Source organism: Rhinopithecus roxellana, chromosome 5 (genome assembly GCF_007565055.1).
Source record: "Rhinopithecus roxellana isolate Shanxi Qingling chromosome 5, ASM756505v1, whole genome shotgun sequence".
Classification (NCBI taxonomy): Eukaryota; Metazoa; Chordata; class Mammalia; order Primates; family Cercopithecidae; genus Rhinopithecus; species Rhinopithecus roxellana.
In genome coordinates this window covers 174747397-174761657 of record NC_044553.1, presented here as the reverse complement: position 1 = coordinate 174761657, position 14261 = coordinate 174747397, and the positions used below count along the sequence as shown (strand labels likewise).

Sequence of the window (14261 nt, the reverse complement as noted above, 5' to 3'; positions counted from 1 at the left end):
GTAATCCCAGCACCTTGGGAGGCCGAGGTGGGTGGATCACCTGAGGTCACGAGTTCAAGAGCAGCAAGGCCAACATGGTGAATACTGTCTCTACTAAAAGTACAAAAATTAGCTAGCGTGGTGGCACTTGCCTATAGTTCCAGCTTACTCAGGAGGCTGAGGCAGCAGAATTGCTTAAACCCAGGAGGCGGAGGTTGCAGTGAGCCAAGATAGTGCCACTGCACTCCAGCATGGGTGACAGAGCAAGACTCCATCTCAAAAAAAATAAAAATAAAAATAAAAAAGAAAACACAGCAAAAAGCTTAGATATATACAGACCTTACACTCTCAGAAGAGCCATTTAGAAAGCTGAATAATCGTACCAAAAATCTGTAACTATCACAAAACATAATTTCAACTCTTCTTTTTTTTTTTTTGAGATGGAGTTTTGCTCTTGCCCAGGTTGGAGTGAACGGCGCAATCTCGGCTCACCGCAACCTCCGCCTCCCGGGTTCAAGTGGTTCTCTTGCCTCAGCCTCCCAAGTAGCTGGGATTACAGGCATGCGCCATCACGCTTGACTAATTTTGTATTTTTAGTAGAGATGGGATTTCTCCATGTTGCTCAGGCTGGTCTCAAACTCCTGACCTCAGGTGATCCGCCCGCCTCGGCCTCCCAAGGTGCTGGGATTACAGGCATGAGCCACCGTGCCCGGCCTAATTTCAACTCTTTATAAAAGAGATATGGGGAAGAAATGCACTTGAAAATTCCTCAGGGCTGTGTGTGTTGGTTCATGCCTGTAATCCCAGCACTTTGGGAAGCGAAAGCTGGCAGATCACTTGAGGTTAGGAGTTCGAAACCTGCCTGGCCAACATGGTGAAACCCCTTCTCTACTAAAAACACAAAAATTAGCTGGACATGGTGGCGCACACCTGTAGTCCCAGCTACTTGGAAGGCTGAGGTGGGAGAAATGTTTGAACCTAGCAGGCGGAGGCTGCAGTGAGCAGAGATCGTGCCACTGCACTCCAGCCTGGACAACAGAGTGAGACTCTGCCTCAAAAAAAAAAAAACAAAAGAAAAGAAAATTTCTCACAAATGTACACAAAACCTATGAACTTCTCAAAAAAGGTCATAGTGAATTACAAACTTTGTATTCTCACAAACATCTATTATTACAGCAAGTTATTTGATGTTTGTCCTCTGAGTATAAATTACATTTGAAAATTACTAACTATAAGTTACCTCAAAAAGCAAACTACGTTAGCTGAAAATCTGACATATAATAGATGACACATAACTATATTATTTTAAATCCACAAAACAAATGAGTATAAAGACTTCAGCCAGGCACAGTGGCTCATGCCTGTAATCCCAGCACTTTGGGAGGCCGAGGCAGGTGGATCATGAGGTCGGGAGATCGACACCATCCTGGCTAACACGGTAACACCCCGTCTCTACTAAAAATACAAAAAAATTAGCCGGGTGTGGTAGCATGTGCCTGTAATCCCAGCTACTTGGGAGGCTGAGGCAGGAGAATCGCTTAAACCCGGGAGAATCGCTCTACCCAGGAGGTAGAGCCGAAATCGTGCCACCGCACTCTAGCCTGGGTGACAGAGTGAGACTCCGTTCCAAAAAAAAAAGAAAAAGACTTCATGGGCTGGGTGAGGTGGTTCACACCTGTAATCTTAACACTTCGGAAAGGCGACACAGGAGGATTACTTGAGCCCAGGGGTTTGAGGTTGCAGTGAGTATAACTGTCCCAGTGTACTCATTCTGGCCTAAGTGACAGAGAAAGACCTTGTCACTAAAAATAAATAAAAATCAGACTTCATGTTTCTTGGATTTATTTCCATATTGTAATAAGGAATGATTTAAAGGCAGAAATTTATTCAATTTTCATTTATTTTCTGAATATTATATAAGTTTTTCTAGTAGTGTAAATCTAATTGAGATGAGAGATGCTGCTGCGGCTGCTGCCTAAGATGATGATGATGATTTTTATCTTAAAATTACAAGTAGGCCGGGCACGGCGGCTCACACCTGTAATCCCAGCACTTCAGGAGGCTGAGGCGGGTGGATTACAAGGTCAGGAGTTCAAGACCAACCTGACCAACACGGTGAAACCCTGTCTCTACTAAAAACATAAAAAATTAGCTCGGCATAGTGGCAGGCGCCTGTAATCTCAGCTACTCAGGAAGCTGAGGCAGGAGAATCGCTTGAATCCTGGAGGCGGAGGTTGCAGTGAGCTGAGATCGCGCCACTGCGCTCCAGCCTGGGTGACAGAGCAAGACTGCTTCTCGAACAAACAAACAAACAAACAAAAAAAGTACTTTCTATTTTACACCCCAATTTTAATTCTCTTTAAAGAGACATGTGATGTTAAGATTTACATACATTACTTTTTCATGTATTCTGTGTTAATCTATACTATAAACACCAATATGGTGTAGCTGAGAAAAACCTATAAAATATATTTTGCTCGTTTCAATAAATGGGTTATATTCCACTTTATTATTTTGAATTTTAAGAAACTACTGATAATTGAATTTCATGCTACTTATGATCAATTTCAAGAAGACACTGAAAGTCCTATTGTATACCTTTTTTTGAAGTATTATCCAGTTGCCTTCCTATCTCAAACCTCGTTTCACAAAACTGGGCTGCCTTGACTGTGTACAGTTAATGATAATAATTTATCTTGTAATTCAAAGGTGGTTCCGTTTAAAATGGGCTGTTACTTATAACACAGGTAAGAATTTTAACTCATATTACTTAGGAGGAAACGAAAGCTCTGGTACGTTCCATGACTTGCCCAAGATCAGTAACTAGCAACTGGCATAGACTAGGTTCAACCCAAGATTTATCTGCCTGAAAGCCAATACTTCCACCTGACCGCAATTATCTCCTTAAAAGATTAAGACACAGGCTCAACAGCAGAATATTCATTTTCTCTCTGAAAATTCACATATCTATTCCGAGACATCACTACACAGCACCTAGCATTCAGTCACTGATTGAAACAAAAATGAAGAGGATCTTTCCACTTCATTTAAATTAGGGCAGGTTTACTGGCAGGTAAGAAAGAGGTTGGAAAAGCCTTGCCTCAACATGTCTTGCCTACACCTCTAATACATCTATATGGTTTCCTCATTCCATTTTTTAAAAATAAACAAGTACAACTACTACACAAGGTTACACCTGGACTAGCCTATTGTTAAATGCTTTTCAGAATTCAACTTTTCTAAGGTAATTTACACCGGAATTAATATCGAGCTGAGAGACTTGGTTGAATATGTCATTCAGGCACTTTCTAAACATCTTAAGTATAATTTAGGGGCAACAAACCCAGTTTCACTCTCTTTTACAATGTGGTGCCTGCCCACTTGGGGGACACTGCTCCTGTAGGACGTGGGGGCGAGGGAACAGTAAAGGAAGAAGTGGGGGAAGCGCACGGAAGTTGGGTAGAGGGAGGTCTCATTACCCACTCTTGTGTCCTAGCTCCGCAAGGGCGGCTCCCCGCGGTGCCCAGCCGACTCAGAACCCCCACAACCCTGGAAGTCCAGCTCTGTCCCAGCGGGGTGGGTAAGGAAAGAGGGCAATGGAACCACGGGATTGCCCCAGCCACCCTGACAAGATCTGTGCCCTCCTTTTGGCTCCCAGAGGATGCTCCCCCTTACAGAGTAAGCCCTCCAGGTGGCAAACTCCCGGTCCACAACGGCCGAAGTCGGCTTTCTCGGAAGGGGCGCCTCCTCCGCCTACCTCTACCCCGCTAACCGAAACTCTCCACCCGCTGTGTCCCTCAGCCCCTCCATTCCGCCCCCGCAACCCTCCACAGACACAAACGCCAGACTGCGCCCCACCCGGGATCCCGGCGTCCCCCACCCACACCCAGGAAAGGGCCCCCCACCAACCCCCTCAGACACACACACACGCTCAGACTTCAGCCTACAGAACCCCGTCGAAGCCGGCGCAGGTACCTGATCCAGCAGTGCTGCAAGGCGCAAATGAGGCGGGCCCGGTCCCCTCCCCGAGGCGCCGAGTGCTTCTCTACCCACCCGCAGCTGTGGTTTCTCTCTTTCCCAGGAGCGGGAGGGAGGGGAGAAGGCGGAGGGGAGGGGGAAGGCTAGGAGCCGAGGGGCGGCTGGAGCCGAGCCGGAACCACTAGCGTGGCCCCGCCCTCGTCCCGGAGTCGCAGAGTACCCTGGCGCACCTAATAGGACAAACCTTGTGCAAGCAAAGATAAACTGACACCATCACTTCCGGGTTATCCCCGCGGCTTCCCCCTCCTTAGCAACCGCGTGGGGTTGCTAAGCGGAAGTGCCTTCAAAGCAACCCACCCCCATTTCTTCTGGGACTACTAGGAGATATATCGGGAGCACTCAGCTCTCCTTTGGCAACACGCTCTTACCTTCTGCCCAAGATCTTAGACCGAGTACACGCTTCGCTGCCAGAGGCACGAACCCCATCCCGCTTTTCCCTTCAACTGTACTCCTCCACCAAGCCCCCCATCTCTACATACTCCTGCTCCCTCCCACCCTCAATCCCGTGGCTGATCCAGTGGCTGTTCCTAAGGCTCCGCTCTCAGGTGCCTCGAGGGAATTGTTTTCTGACGGTTTAGCAAGCATCTCCCTCTTGTGGATTTTTAATTGTGTTTCAACCAGATTTTTAAAATTTCCTTCAATGTTGTGAAAGCTTTTTCATGCACTTAGTTCTCCTGTGACAGCCCATGAAGACGAATGGTTAGAAAAATGTTTGTCTTCATGGCATAAGTATACATATGTAACAAACCTGCACGTTATGCACATGTACCCTAGAACTTAAAGTATAATAAAAAAAAAATGTCTTCACCTATATTTTATAAGAGCTGCACATGTTTGTGTAAGGTCTGGAATTAACCTAGCCAAATGGAAGAGGCAAAAAAGATTCAATGTAACTCGACACTTACTTTAATCCTTAAAACAGAGAGTAGGGCACATGTTCTCAGGACCTCTTGAGACTGCGTCTCGGGAAAAGGAAACAAAACAAAACAAAACAAAACTCAAGAAAAGGAAAAAACAAAACAAAACAGAAAACAAAGAAAAAGGCTAAAGGGAGCCCATAATCAAGTTCGGGAAGGAAGAAGACTGTCTAATCCTCCACTCAAAACTCAAAATAGGCCGGGAGCAGTGACTAACACCTGTAATCCCAACACTTTGGGAAGCCCCGGCGGGCGGATCACGAGGTTAGGAGATGGAGACCATCCTGGCCAACATGGTGAAACCCTGTCTCTACTAAAATACAAAAGATTGCCTGGGGGTGGTGGCGCGGGCCTGTAGTCACAGTTACACGGGAGGATGAGGCAGGGGAATTGCTTGAACTCGGGAGGTGGAGATTGCAGTGAGCCAAGATTGTGCCATTGCACTCCAATGGCACTCCAGCCTGGCGACAGGGCGAGACTCCGTCCCAAAAATAATAAATAAATAAATAAATATACAAAAATTAACCGGGCGTGGTGGCGTGTGCCTGTAGTCCCAGCTACTCGGGAGGCTGAGGCAGGAGAATCGCTGGAACCCGGGAGGCGGAGGTTGCAGTGAGCCAAGATCGCGCCACTGCACTCCCGCCTGGCGACAGAGATAGACTCCGTCTCAAAAAAAAAAAAGAAAAAAAATTCCTCAAAATAAACTTTCATATCGACACTATGGATAAGAAAAGAGACCTCATTTATTGTGTCTGGGTGATTTGGGGTTTGAAAACATTTGAACTGGTTGAGGTAAAAGTCAACAAAATAATACTGGAGAACAAGAACTGGTATCTGGGGGCCTGGCGCGGTGGTTCACGCCTGTAATCTCAGCACTTTGGGAGGCCAAGACCTGCGGATCACCTGAGGTAAGGAGTTTGAGACCAGCCTGGCCAACCTGGTGAAACCCCGTCTCTACTAAAAATACAAAAATTAGCTGGGCGTGGTGGCGGGCGCCTGTGATCCCACCTACTCGGAAAGCTGAGGCAGGAGAATAACTTGAACCCAGGAGGCGGAGGTTGCAGTGAGCCAAGATTGCACCATTGCACTCCAGCCTGGGCGACAGAGCGAGAGTCCGTTTCAAAAAAAAAAGAAAAAAGAAAAAAGAAAGGAAAAGAACCCACATCGTTATGGCAGGTAAATATTCAGAGAAATGCAGTTGGGCATTCAGAGAAAAATGAGTAAAAATCTTCATTTGGTTTTCTGATCTTAAATAAGTCTGCTTACAAGCAGAATGCTTAGCAGTAGCTCCTAAATTTGTTTTCTATTCCATGGTAGTGAATATACTTGACACAACAGGCTCTAATTTTATTGATCATGATAACCTCTTTATAGTCACCAAAATTGAACTGTTGTCCACCTTAACTGGGACAGACAGGAAATGAGCTTTGGTCACTTAAACAAAACACCGTCTATTGGTTTCCTGTATGCATGAGACGGTTAAATTGATTCACCATAGGTAATCACTTCAGCAAAACCTTTAAGAAATCACTTCAAGCTCAAATGAGTCTATAGGATGTTTAATACATTTCCACTTCTGCCATTGACATGAATACATGTGGGAGCATATACACATGCACAATTCAAATGGAATTTGAGCTCATCTACTAATTGTTCCTTTAAAAACCTGGGCGGGATGCAGTGGCTCATGCCTGTAACCTCAGCACTTTGGGAGGCCAAGGAGGGTGGGTCAAATGAGGTCAGAAGTTTGAGATCAGCCTGGCCAACATGGAGAAACCCCATCTCTACCAAAAATTAAAAAATAAATAAATAAAAATTAGCCGCGTGTAGTTGTGGATGCCTATAATCCCATCTACTTGGGAGGCTGAGGCAGGAGAATTGCCTGAAACCAGGAGGCAGAGGTTGCAATGAGCTGAGATCACGCCATTGCACTCCAGCCTGGGACACAGCAAGACTCCGTCTCCAAGAAAAAAAAAAAAAAAAAAATCTGGCTGAAAGTGACAAGTGGTAAACATGTTACCCTGACAAAACAGAGCTTGGTATTTCAATTGCCAAACAGGTTTAAATATCAAAAAACCTTGAAATAGTAAATAAAATGAGCTCAATGAATAATAACATATCTAAAACTATGATAGACTAGGATGTTTCAAAAAATTAAAACATGATTATGGTAAATAATAAATGTGTTCTATAGAAAGAAATGTTTTATTGAGAAAATCAATAGTTATGATTAAATGTGATAGTGTAAGCCAGTGTAGAAATTCAAATTCCTATGCATCACTCATTTTACCCACTGCCTGAAGAAAAATGATTTATAAGCAGCATTTGTTTACATCCTCTCTTCCTACAGCTTTTTTTTTTTTTTTTTTTTTTTTTTTTGAGATGGAGTCTGGCTCTGTCGCCCAGGCTGGAGTACGGTGGCACGATCTCGGCTCACTGCAAGCTCCACCTCCCGGGTTCACGCCATTCTCCTGCCACAGCCTCCCGGATAGCTGGGACTACAGGCACCCGCCACTGCACCAGGTTAATATTTTGTGTTTTTTTTAGTACAGATGGGGTTTCACTGTCGTCTCGATCTCCTGACCTCATGACCTACAGCTTTTTAAAAACTGACACTTTTGTATAGGTATATGAATAACTGGCTTGACTCCTAATTCATAACATGTCCTCTATTCTATTATTTCAACATACTCATTGCTTTGAAGTCTCTAAAGATGGATAGTACAAACCCCACCTAAAATTAGGTATGTGAGTTTAACTACACTTTTGTGATTTTTGTGAGGAATCCATGTTCTCTGTTTTTTTTTTTTTTTTTTTCTTCTTCTTTTTAGACAGGGTCTCATTCTGTCACCCAGGCTGGAGTGCAGTGGCACGATCTTGGCTCACTGCAGCCTCCATCTCGTTGGCTCAAGCGATCCTTCTACCTCAGCCTTCCAAATAGCTGGGACTACAGGTGTGCAGAGCGCCACCACACTCGTCTAATTTTTGTATTTGTAGAGATGGGATCTCACTGTGTTGCCCAGGCCGGTCTTGAACTCCTGATCTCAAGCAATCCGCTTGCCTCAGCCTCCCAAAGTGCTGTGATTATAGGTGTGAACTACCACACCTGGCTAATTTTTGTATTTTTTGTAGAGATGGGGGTCTCAGGCCGGGCGCGGTGGCTCAAGCCTGTAATCCCAGCACTTTGGGAGGCCGAGACGGGCGGATCACGAGGTCAGGAGATCGAGACCATCCTGGCTAATACGGTGAAACCCCGTCTCTACTAAAAAATACAAAAAACTAGCCGGGCGACGAGGCAGGCGCCTGTAGTCCCAGCTACTCGGGAGGCTGAGACAGGAGAATGGCGTGAACCCGGGAGGCGGAGCTTGCAGTGAGCTGAGAGCCGGCCACTGCACTCCAGCCTGGGTGGCAGAGCAAGACTCCGTCTCAAAAAAAAAAAAAAAAAAAAAAGAGATGGGGGTCTCATTCTGTTGCCCAGGCTGGTCTTGAACTCCTGAGGCCTCAGTCTTTCCAAGTGCTTGGATTACAGGTGTGAACTACCACACCCGGCCATGAATCCATATTCTTAATATGAGCTATAAGACAGTGCTCTCAGATCTGGGCTAGATCTCAAACAGCCCTCATTAAGTCAGTACAGTACCTTCATCCTACAGATCAATATGGGACTTCCAAACTTTTCTCCCACTCTCTTGAGCGATCTTCATTTTTTTATTGCCCTTTGTAATCATTTAAAAACTTAACATATCTAATGTATATTGGGGAAACCCAATATGCTGTGACTCAATTATTAATATTTAAGTATTGTTAGAGTTACATTGGCATCTTCAAACATAAAATACCAGAACTAGGCCAGGCATGGTGGCTCATGCCTGTAATCCCAACACTTTGGGAGGCCAAGGTGAGTGGATCACTTGAGGTCAGGAGTTTCAGACCAGCCTGTCTCTACTAGAAAAAAAAAAAAAATACAAAAAATTAGCCGGCTGTGGTCCTGGGTGCCTGTAATCCCAGTTACTTGGGAGGCTGAGGCAGGAGAACCTGGGAGGTGGAGGTTGCAGTGAGCCAAGATCACACCACTGAACTCCAGCCTGGGTGACAGAGCCAGACTCTGTCTCAAACAATAAAAAATAAAATAAAATATCAAAACTAGGGTCTAACAATTAATAAATGTGTGGAGTCAATAAGAAGAAATTTAGCCAAACTTACCATTTATGTGCCTAAGCAATATACAATATAAAAGACATAATCCCTTATACAAGGGACTTAGAAAAAGTCACTTAGGATACATATGACATAAACCATTGAATGTTAAGGCTTAGAAAGCTTGAAGACATAACATCCTTAGGAAGGCTAAAGATATAACAACTACCTAACAATTGAAGGTCGTGGCCAGGCACAAAGGCTCACACCTGTAATCTCTCTCCCACTTCCATATGCTATTCTCAAAGGTAAAAGAAACCATCATAGCAATGATGGTTGAACCAAGGCTCAATTGAACATTTTTTTCTGAAAGTGAGTTAGCTTGAAGATTCTAAGTACAGTAGAATTTGTAAGTAGTGTACACATGAGAAAAGTGCATTTAGTTTAGGCTTTATATTCCAAATACGTTTTTGTCTGTTGAGACAGGGTCTCCCTCTATTACGCAGGTTAGAGTGCAGTGATATGATCATGACTCACTGCAGCCTCAACCTCCTGGACTCAAGCAATTCTCCTGCCTCAGCCTACAAAGTAGCTGGGACCAGAGATGTGTACCACCATGCCCAGCTAATTTTTTTATTCTTTGTAGAAATGAGGCTTATGATGCCCGGGCTGGTCTCAAACTCCTGAGCTCAAGTGATCCTCCCACCTCAGCCTCCAAAAGTGCTGGAAGTACAGGTGTGAGTCACTGCACACAGGCAAAACTCTACTTTTTTTAGAATCTCATTGGAGAGATGTGCGAGAAAAAACAATAAGCATTCGACATCTTTTAAATAAGTCTTTGAGCTCTCTTTATAATTTTCTCTTGAATATTTGCTCTTCCTCTGTAAAACTATGGAAACACAAAATACATATGATGCTCACAATGCTCTAGCATTCAAAACTTCAGGAGTAGTTTTAATCATTATCTGGTCAGGAATAACACTAGCAGTAAAATTTGAATAATGCATTAAAAGAAAAAAAAACAAACTGGGCGCGGTGACTCATGCCTATAATCCCAACACTTTGGGAGGCTGAGGCTTGTGGATCACCTGAGGTCAGGAGTTCGAGACCAGCCTGACTAACATGGACAAACCGTGTCTCTACTAAAAATACAAAATTAGCCTGGCATGGTGGCACATGCCTGTAATCCCAGCTACTCGGGAGGCTGAGGCAGAAGGATCGCTTGAACCCGGGAGGCAGAGGTTGCAGTGAGTCGAGATTGTGCCATTGCACTCCAGCCTGGGCAACAAGAACGAAACTCCATCTCAGAAAAAAAAAAAAAAAAAAAAAAAAAAAAAAAAAAAAAGATAGATTAACTTCGTGAAGGGTAAAAAATTAAAACCTTGGTTTTGGCTGGGCGTGGTGGCTCACACCTTTAACCCCAGCAGTTTCAGAGGCTGAGGCAGAAGGATCGCTTGAGCTCAGGGGTTTAAGACCAGCTTGTGACAGAGCAAGACCGCATATCTAAAAAAAATTAAAAATTAGCTGGGCATGGTGGCGCATGCCTTAGTCCCAGCTACTCAGGAGGCTGACGCAGGAGGATCATTTGAGCAAGGGAGGTTGAGGCTGCAGTGAGCTGAGATCACACCACTGCACTCTGGCCTAGGCAATAGAGTAAGACCCTGCCTCAAAATCAATCTATCTATCTTAGTTTAACTATCTTCTTAATGGGTAGATTTTACTTTTTTTTTTTCCCCTGAGACGGAGTCTCGCTCTGTCGCCCAGGCTGGAGTACAGTGGCACGATCTCGACTCACTGCAAGCTCTGCTTCCCGGGTTCATGCCATTCTCCTGCCTCAGCCTCCCGAGCAGCTGGGACTATAGGCACCCGCCACCACGACCGGCTAAGTTTTTGTATTTTTAGTAGAGACGGGGTTTCACCATGTTAACCAGGATGGTCTCGATCTCCTGACCTCGTGATCCGCCCGCCTTGGCCTCCCAAAGTGCTGGGATTACAGGTGTGAACCACTGCGCCTGGCCAGATTTTACTTTTTAATTCAGTTTCAATGAAAAGAAGAGGTCTATACTTCCCTTCTGTTAAGAAAAGCTAGGTTGCCATGGTACATTTTGAAAATGCTTTGTAGGCCGGGCGCGGTGGCTCAAGCCTGTAATCCCAGCACTTTGGGAGGCCGAGACGGGCGGATCACGAGGTCAGGAGATCGAAACCATCCTGGCTAACACGGTGAAACCCCCGTCTCTACTAAAAATACAAAAAAATTAGCTGGGCGAGGTGGCGGGCGCCTGTAGTCCCAGCTACTGGGAGGCTGAGGCAGGAGAATGGCGTGAACCCGGCAGGCGGAGCTTGCAGTGAGCTGAGATCTGGCCACTGCACTCCAGCCTGGGGGCAGAGCGATACTCTGTCTCAAAAAAAAAAAAAAAAAAAAGAAAAGAAAAGAAAAGAAAATGCTTTGTAAAGGAATCCTTGTGTATAAATTTGCCTAATCAAAGTGATACATCATCAAACATATACTTGAAAAGATTCATTTTTTTTTTTTTTCAGAGGGAGTCCCGCTCTGTGGCCCAGGCTGGAGTGCAGTGACATGATCTCAGCTCACTACAACCTCTACCTCCCAGGTTCAAGTGATTCTCCTGCCTCGGCCTCCCAAGTAATTGGGACTACAGGCACCAACCACCATGCCCAGCTAATTTTTGCATTTTTATTATGTATGTATATATGTATGTATGTATGTATGTATGTATGTATGTATGTATTTAAGATAGAGTCTCACTCTGTCACCCACCCTGGAGTGCAGTGGCGCAATCTGGGCTCACTGCAACCTCCGCCTCCCGGGTTCAAGTGATCCTCCTGCCTCAGCCTCCCCAGTTAGCTGGGATTATAGGTGCCCGCCATCACACCCGGCTAATTTTTGTATTTTTAGTAGAGATGGGGTTTCACCATGTTGACCAGGCTGATCTTGAACCCCTGACCTCAGGTCATCTACCCACCTTGGCCTCCCAAAGTGCTAGGATTATAGGCGTGAGACACCACGCCCAGTCTTTTTTTGCAGTTTTAGTAGAGTCGGAGTTTCACTATGTTGGCCAGGCTGGTCTCGAACTCCTGACCTCATGTGATTCACCTGCCTTGGCCTCCCAAAGTGCTGGGAATATAGGCATGAGCCACTGCTCCCAGATTGAAGTTGAATTCAGGCGTGTAATTGTTTCTAAAAAATTTGAACCTTGGCCGGGTGCAGTGACTCATACCTGTAATCCTAGCATTTTGGGAGGCCGAGGCGGATGGATCACAAGATCAGAAGATCAAGACCATCCTGGCTAACACGGTGAAACCCCGTCTCTTCTAAAAATATAAAAAAAAATTAGTCAGGCATGGTGGCGGGCACCTTTAATCCCAGCTACTCAGGAGGCTGAGGCAGGAGAATAGTGTGAACCCAGGAGGTGGAGCTTGCAGTGAGCCAACATTGCACCACTGCACTCCAGCCTGGGCAATAGAGCGAGACTCTGTCTCAAAAAAAAAAAAAATCCCAGCACTTTGGGAGGCCCAGTCAGGCGGATCACCTGAGGTCAGGAGTTAGGAGTTGGAGACCAACCTGGCCAACATGGTGAAACCCCGCCTCTACTAAAAATGCAAAAATTAGCAGGGCGTGGTGGCAAGCGCCTGTAGTCGCAGCTACTCCGGAGTCTGAGGTAGGAGAATTGCTTGAACCTGGGAGGCGGAAGTTGTTGTGAGCTGAGATCATGCCACTGCACTCTGGCCTGGGGGGTGACAGAGCGAGACTCCATCTGAAAAAAAAAAAGAAGAAAAGAAAAATGGCAAATCAAGTGTCAGACCCATTAAAACTTGACTTTACTAGATTTTTTAAAACTACTCCTTAAAAATAAACCTAATTATCGAATACTTGGGGTTTTAGAAACTCATGCTCCCAATTCAGTAACATTCTGTTTAATAATATCCAGCTCTGGCCGGGCGCGGTGGCTCAAGCCTGTAATCCCAGCACTTTGGGAGGCCGAGATGGGCGGATCACGAGGTCAGCAGATCGAGACCATCCTGGCTAACACGGTGAAACCCCGTCTCTACTAAAAAAAAAAAAAAAACCTAGCCCGGCGTGGTGGCGGGCGCCTGTAGTCCCAGCTACTCCGAGGCTGAGGCGGGAGAATGGCGTAAACGCGGAAGGCGGAGCTTGCAGTGAGCTGAGATCCGGCCCCTGCACTCCAGCCTGGGCGATAAAGGGAGACTCTGTCTCAAAAAAAAAAAAAAAATAATAATAATAATAATAATAATATCCAGGTCTAAAAGACAAAGCAAAAAATATAATCTACGATCATCAGGACTCAAACAGTTTGGAAGGTGTTAAAATCAGGTCAATGCTCTGATTTGTATTTGGAAAGAATAAAATAGGACATAATTTTAGGAAGCACACAAATGGATAGTGTATTGTAAAAATAAGTATACACTTATTACAAACATATTTCAGAAAAACATGCCTACTAAAATGATTAATTTTGACTACAGGCTGCTGCAAAAAGTGTGATGAGTAATATTATACCTACTTCTTCAATTATACCTCTGGTTATGTTGAAAAATGTCATAGTAGCTCTGAGGAGTTTTGCCATGCCTATGGGTTTATGGCATGATTTGCTTTTCATGTTATATTGACTTCCAAGTTTAAAATTGTATTTTATGATAGCGAATCAAATGCATATCCCAGGAAAAATTCTTTTTTTTAAGAGATGGGATCTGGTTCCACTGTGTATGCCACCGTGCCAGGCTAATTTTTTAATTATTGTTTACATCTTTTTTCTTTTTTTTTTTTTTAAGACATTGTCTCACTCTGTTGCTCAGGCTGGAGTGCAGTGGCACTATCTTGGCTAACTGCAACCTCCGCCTCCCGTGTTCAAGCAATTCTCCTGCCTCAGCCTCCTGAGTAGCTGGGATTACAGGCATGTGCCACCACGCCTGGCTCATTTTTTCATTTTTAGTAGAGACAGAGTTTCACCACATTGGCTAGGCTGGTCTTGAACTCCTATCTCAGGTGATCCACCTACCTTGGCCTCCCAAAGTGCTGGGATTACAGGTGTGAACCACTGCGCCCAGCCTTTTTAAAAATTTTTTTAGAGATAGGGTTTCTCTATGTTGCCTGGGTTGGTCTCCAACTCCTGGACTCAAGCAAACCTCCCTCCTCGGTCTCCTAAGAAG

General features: G+C 45.0%; 1 protein-coding gene across 6 annotated transcripts in view; it reads right to left on the bottom strand.

Moving 5' to 3' along the window:
• Positions 1 to 4226, bottom strand: part of CSNK1G1 (casein kinase 1 gamma 1) — a 205671-nt gene extending 201445 nt beyond the window's left edge. For all 6 annotated transcript variants that reach the window (XM_030929878.1, XM_030929880.1, XM_010355478.2 and 3 more), the window contains exon 1: positions 3955 to 4226. The gene's annotated coding sequence lies outside the window, so the exon portion shown is untranslated. The remainder of the gene's footprint in view (positions 1 to 3954) is intronic.
• Positions 4227 to 14261: the final 10035 nt, after the last annotated feature.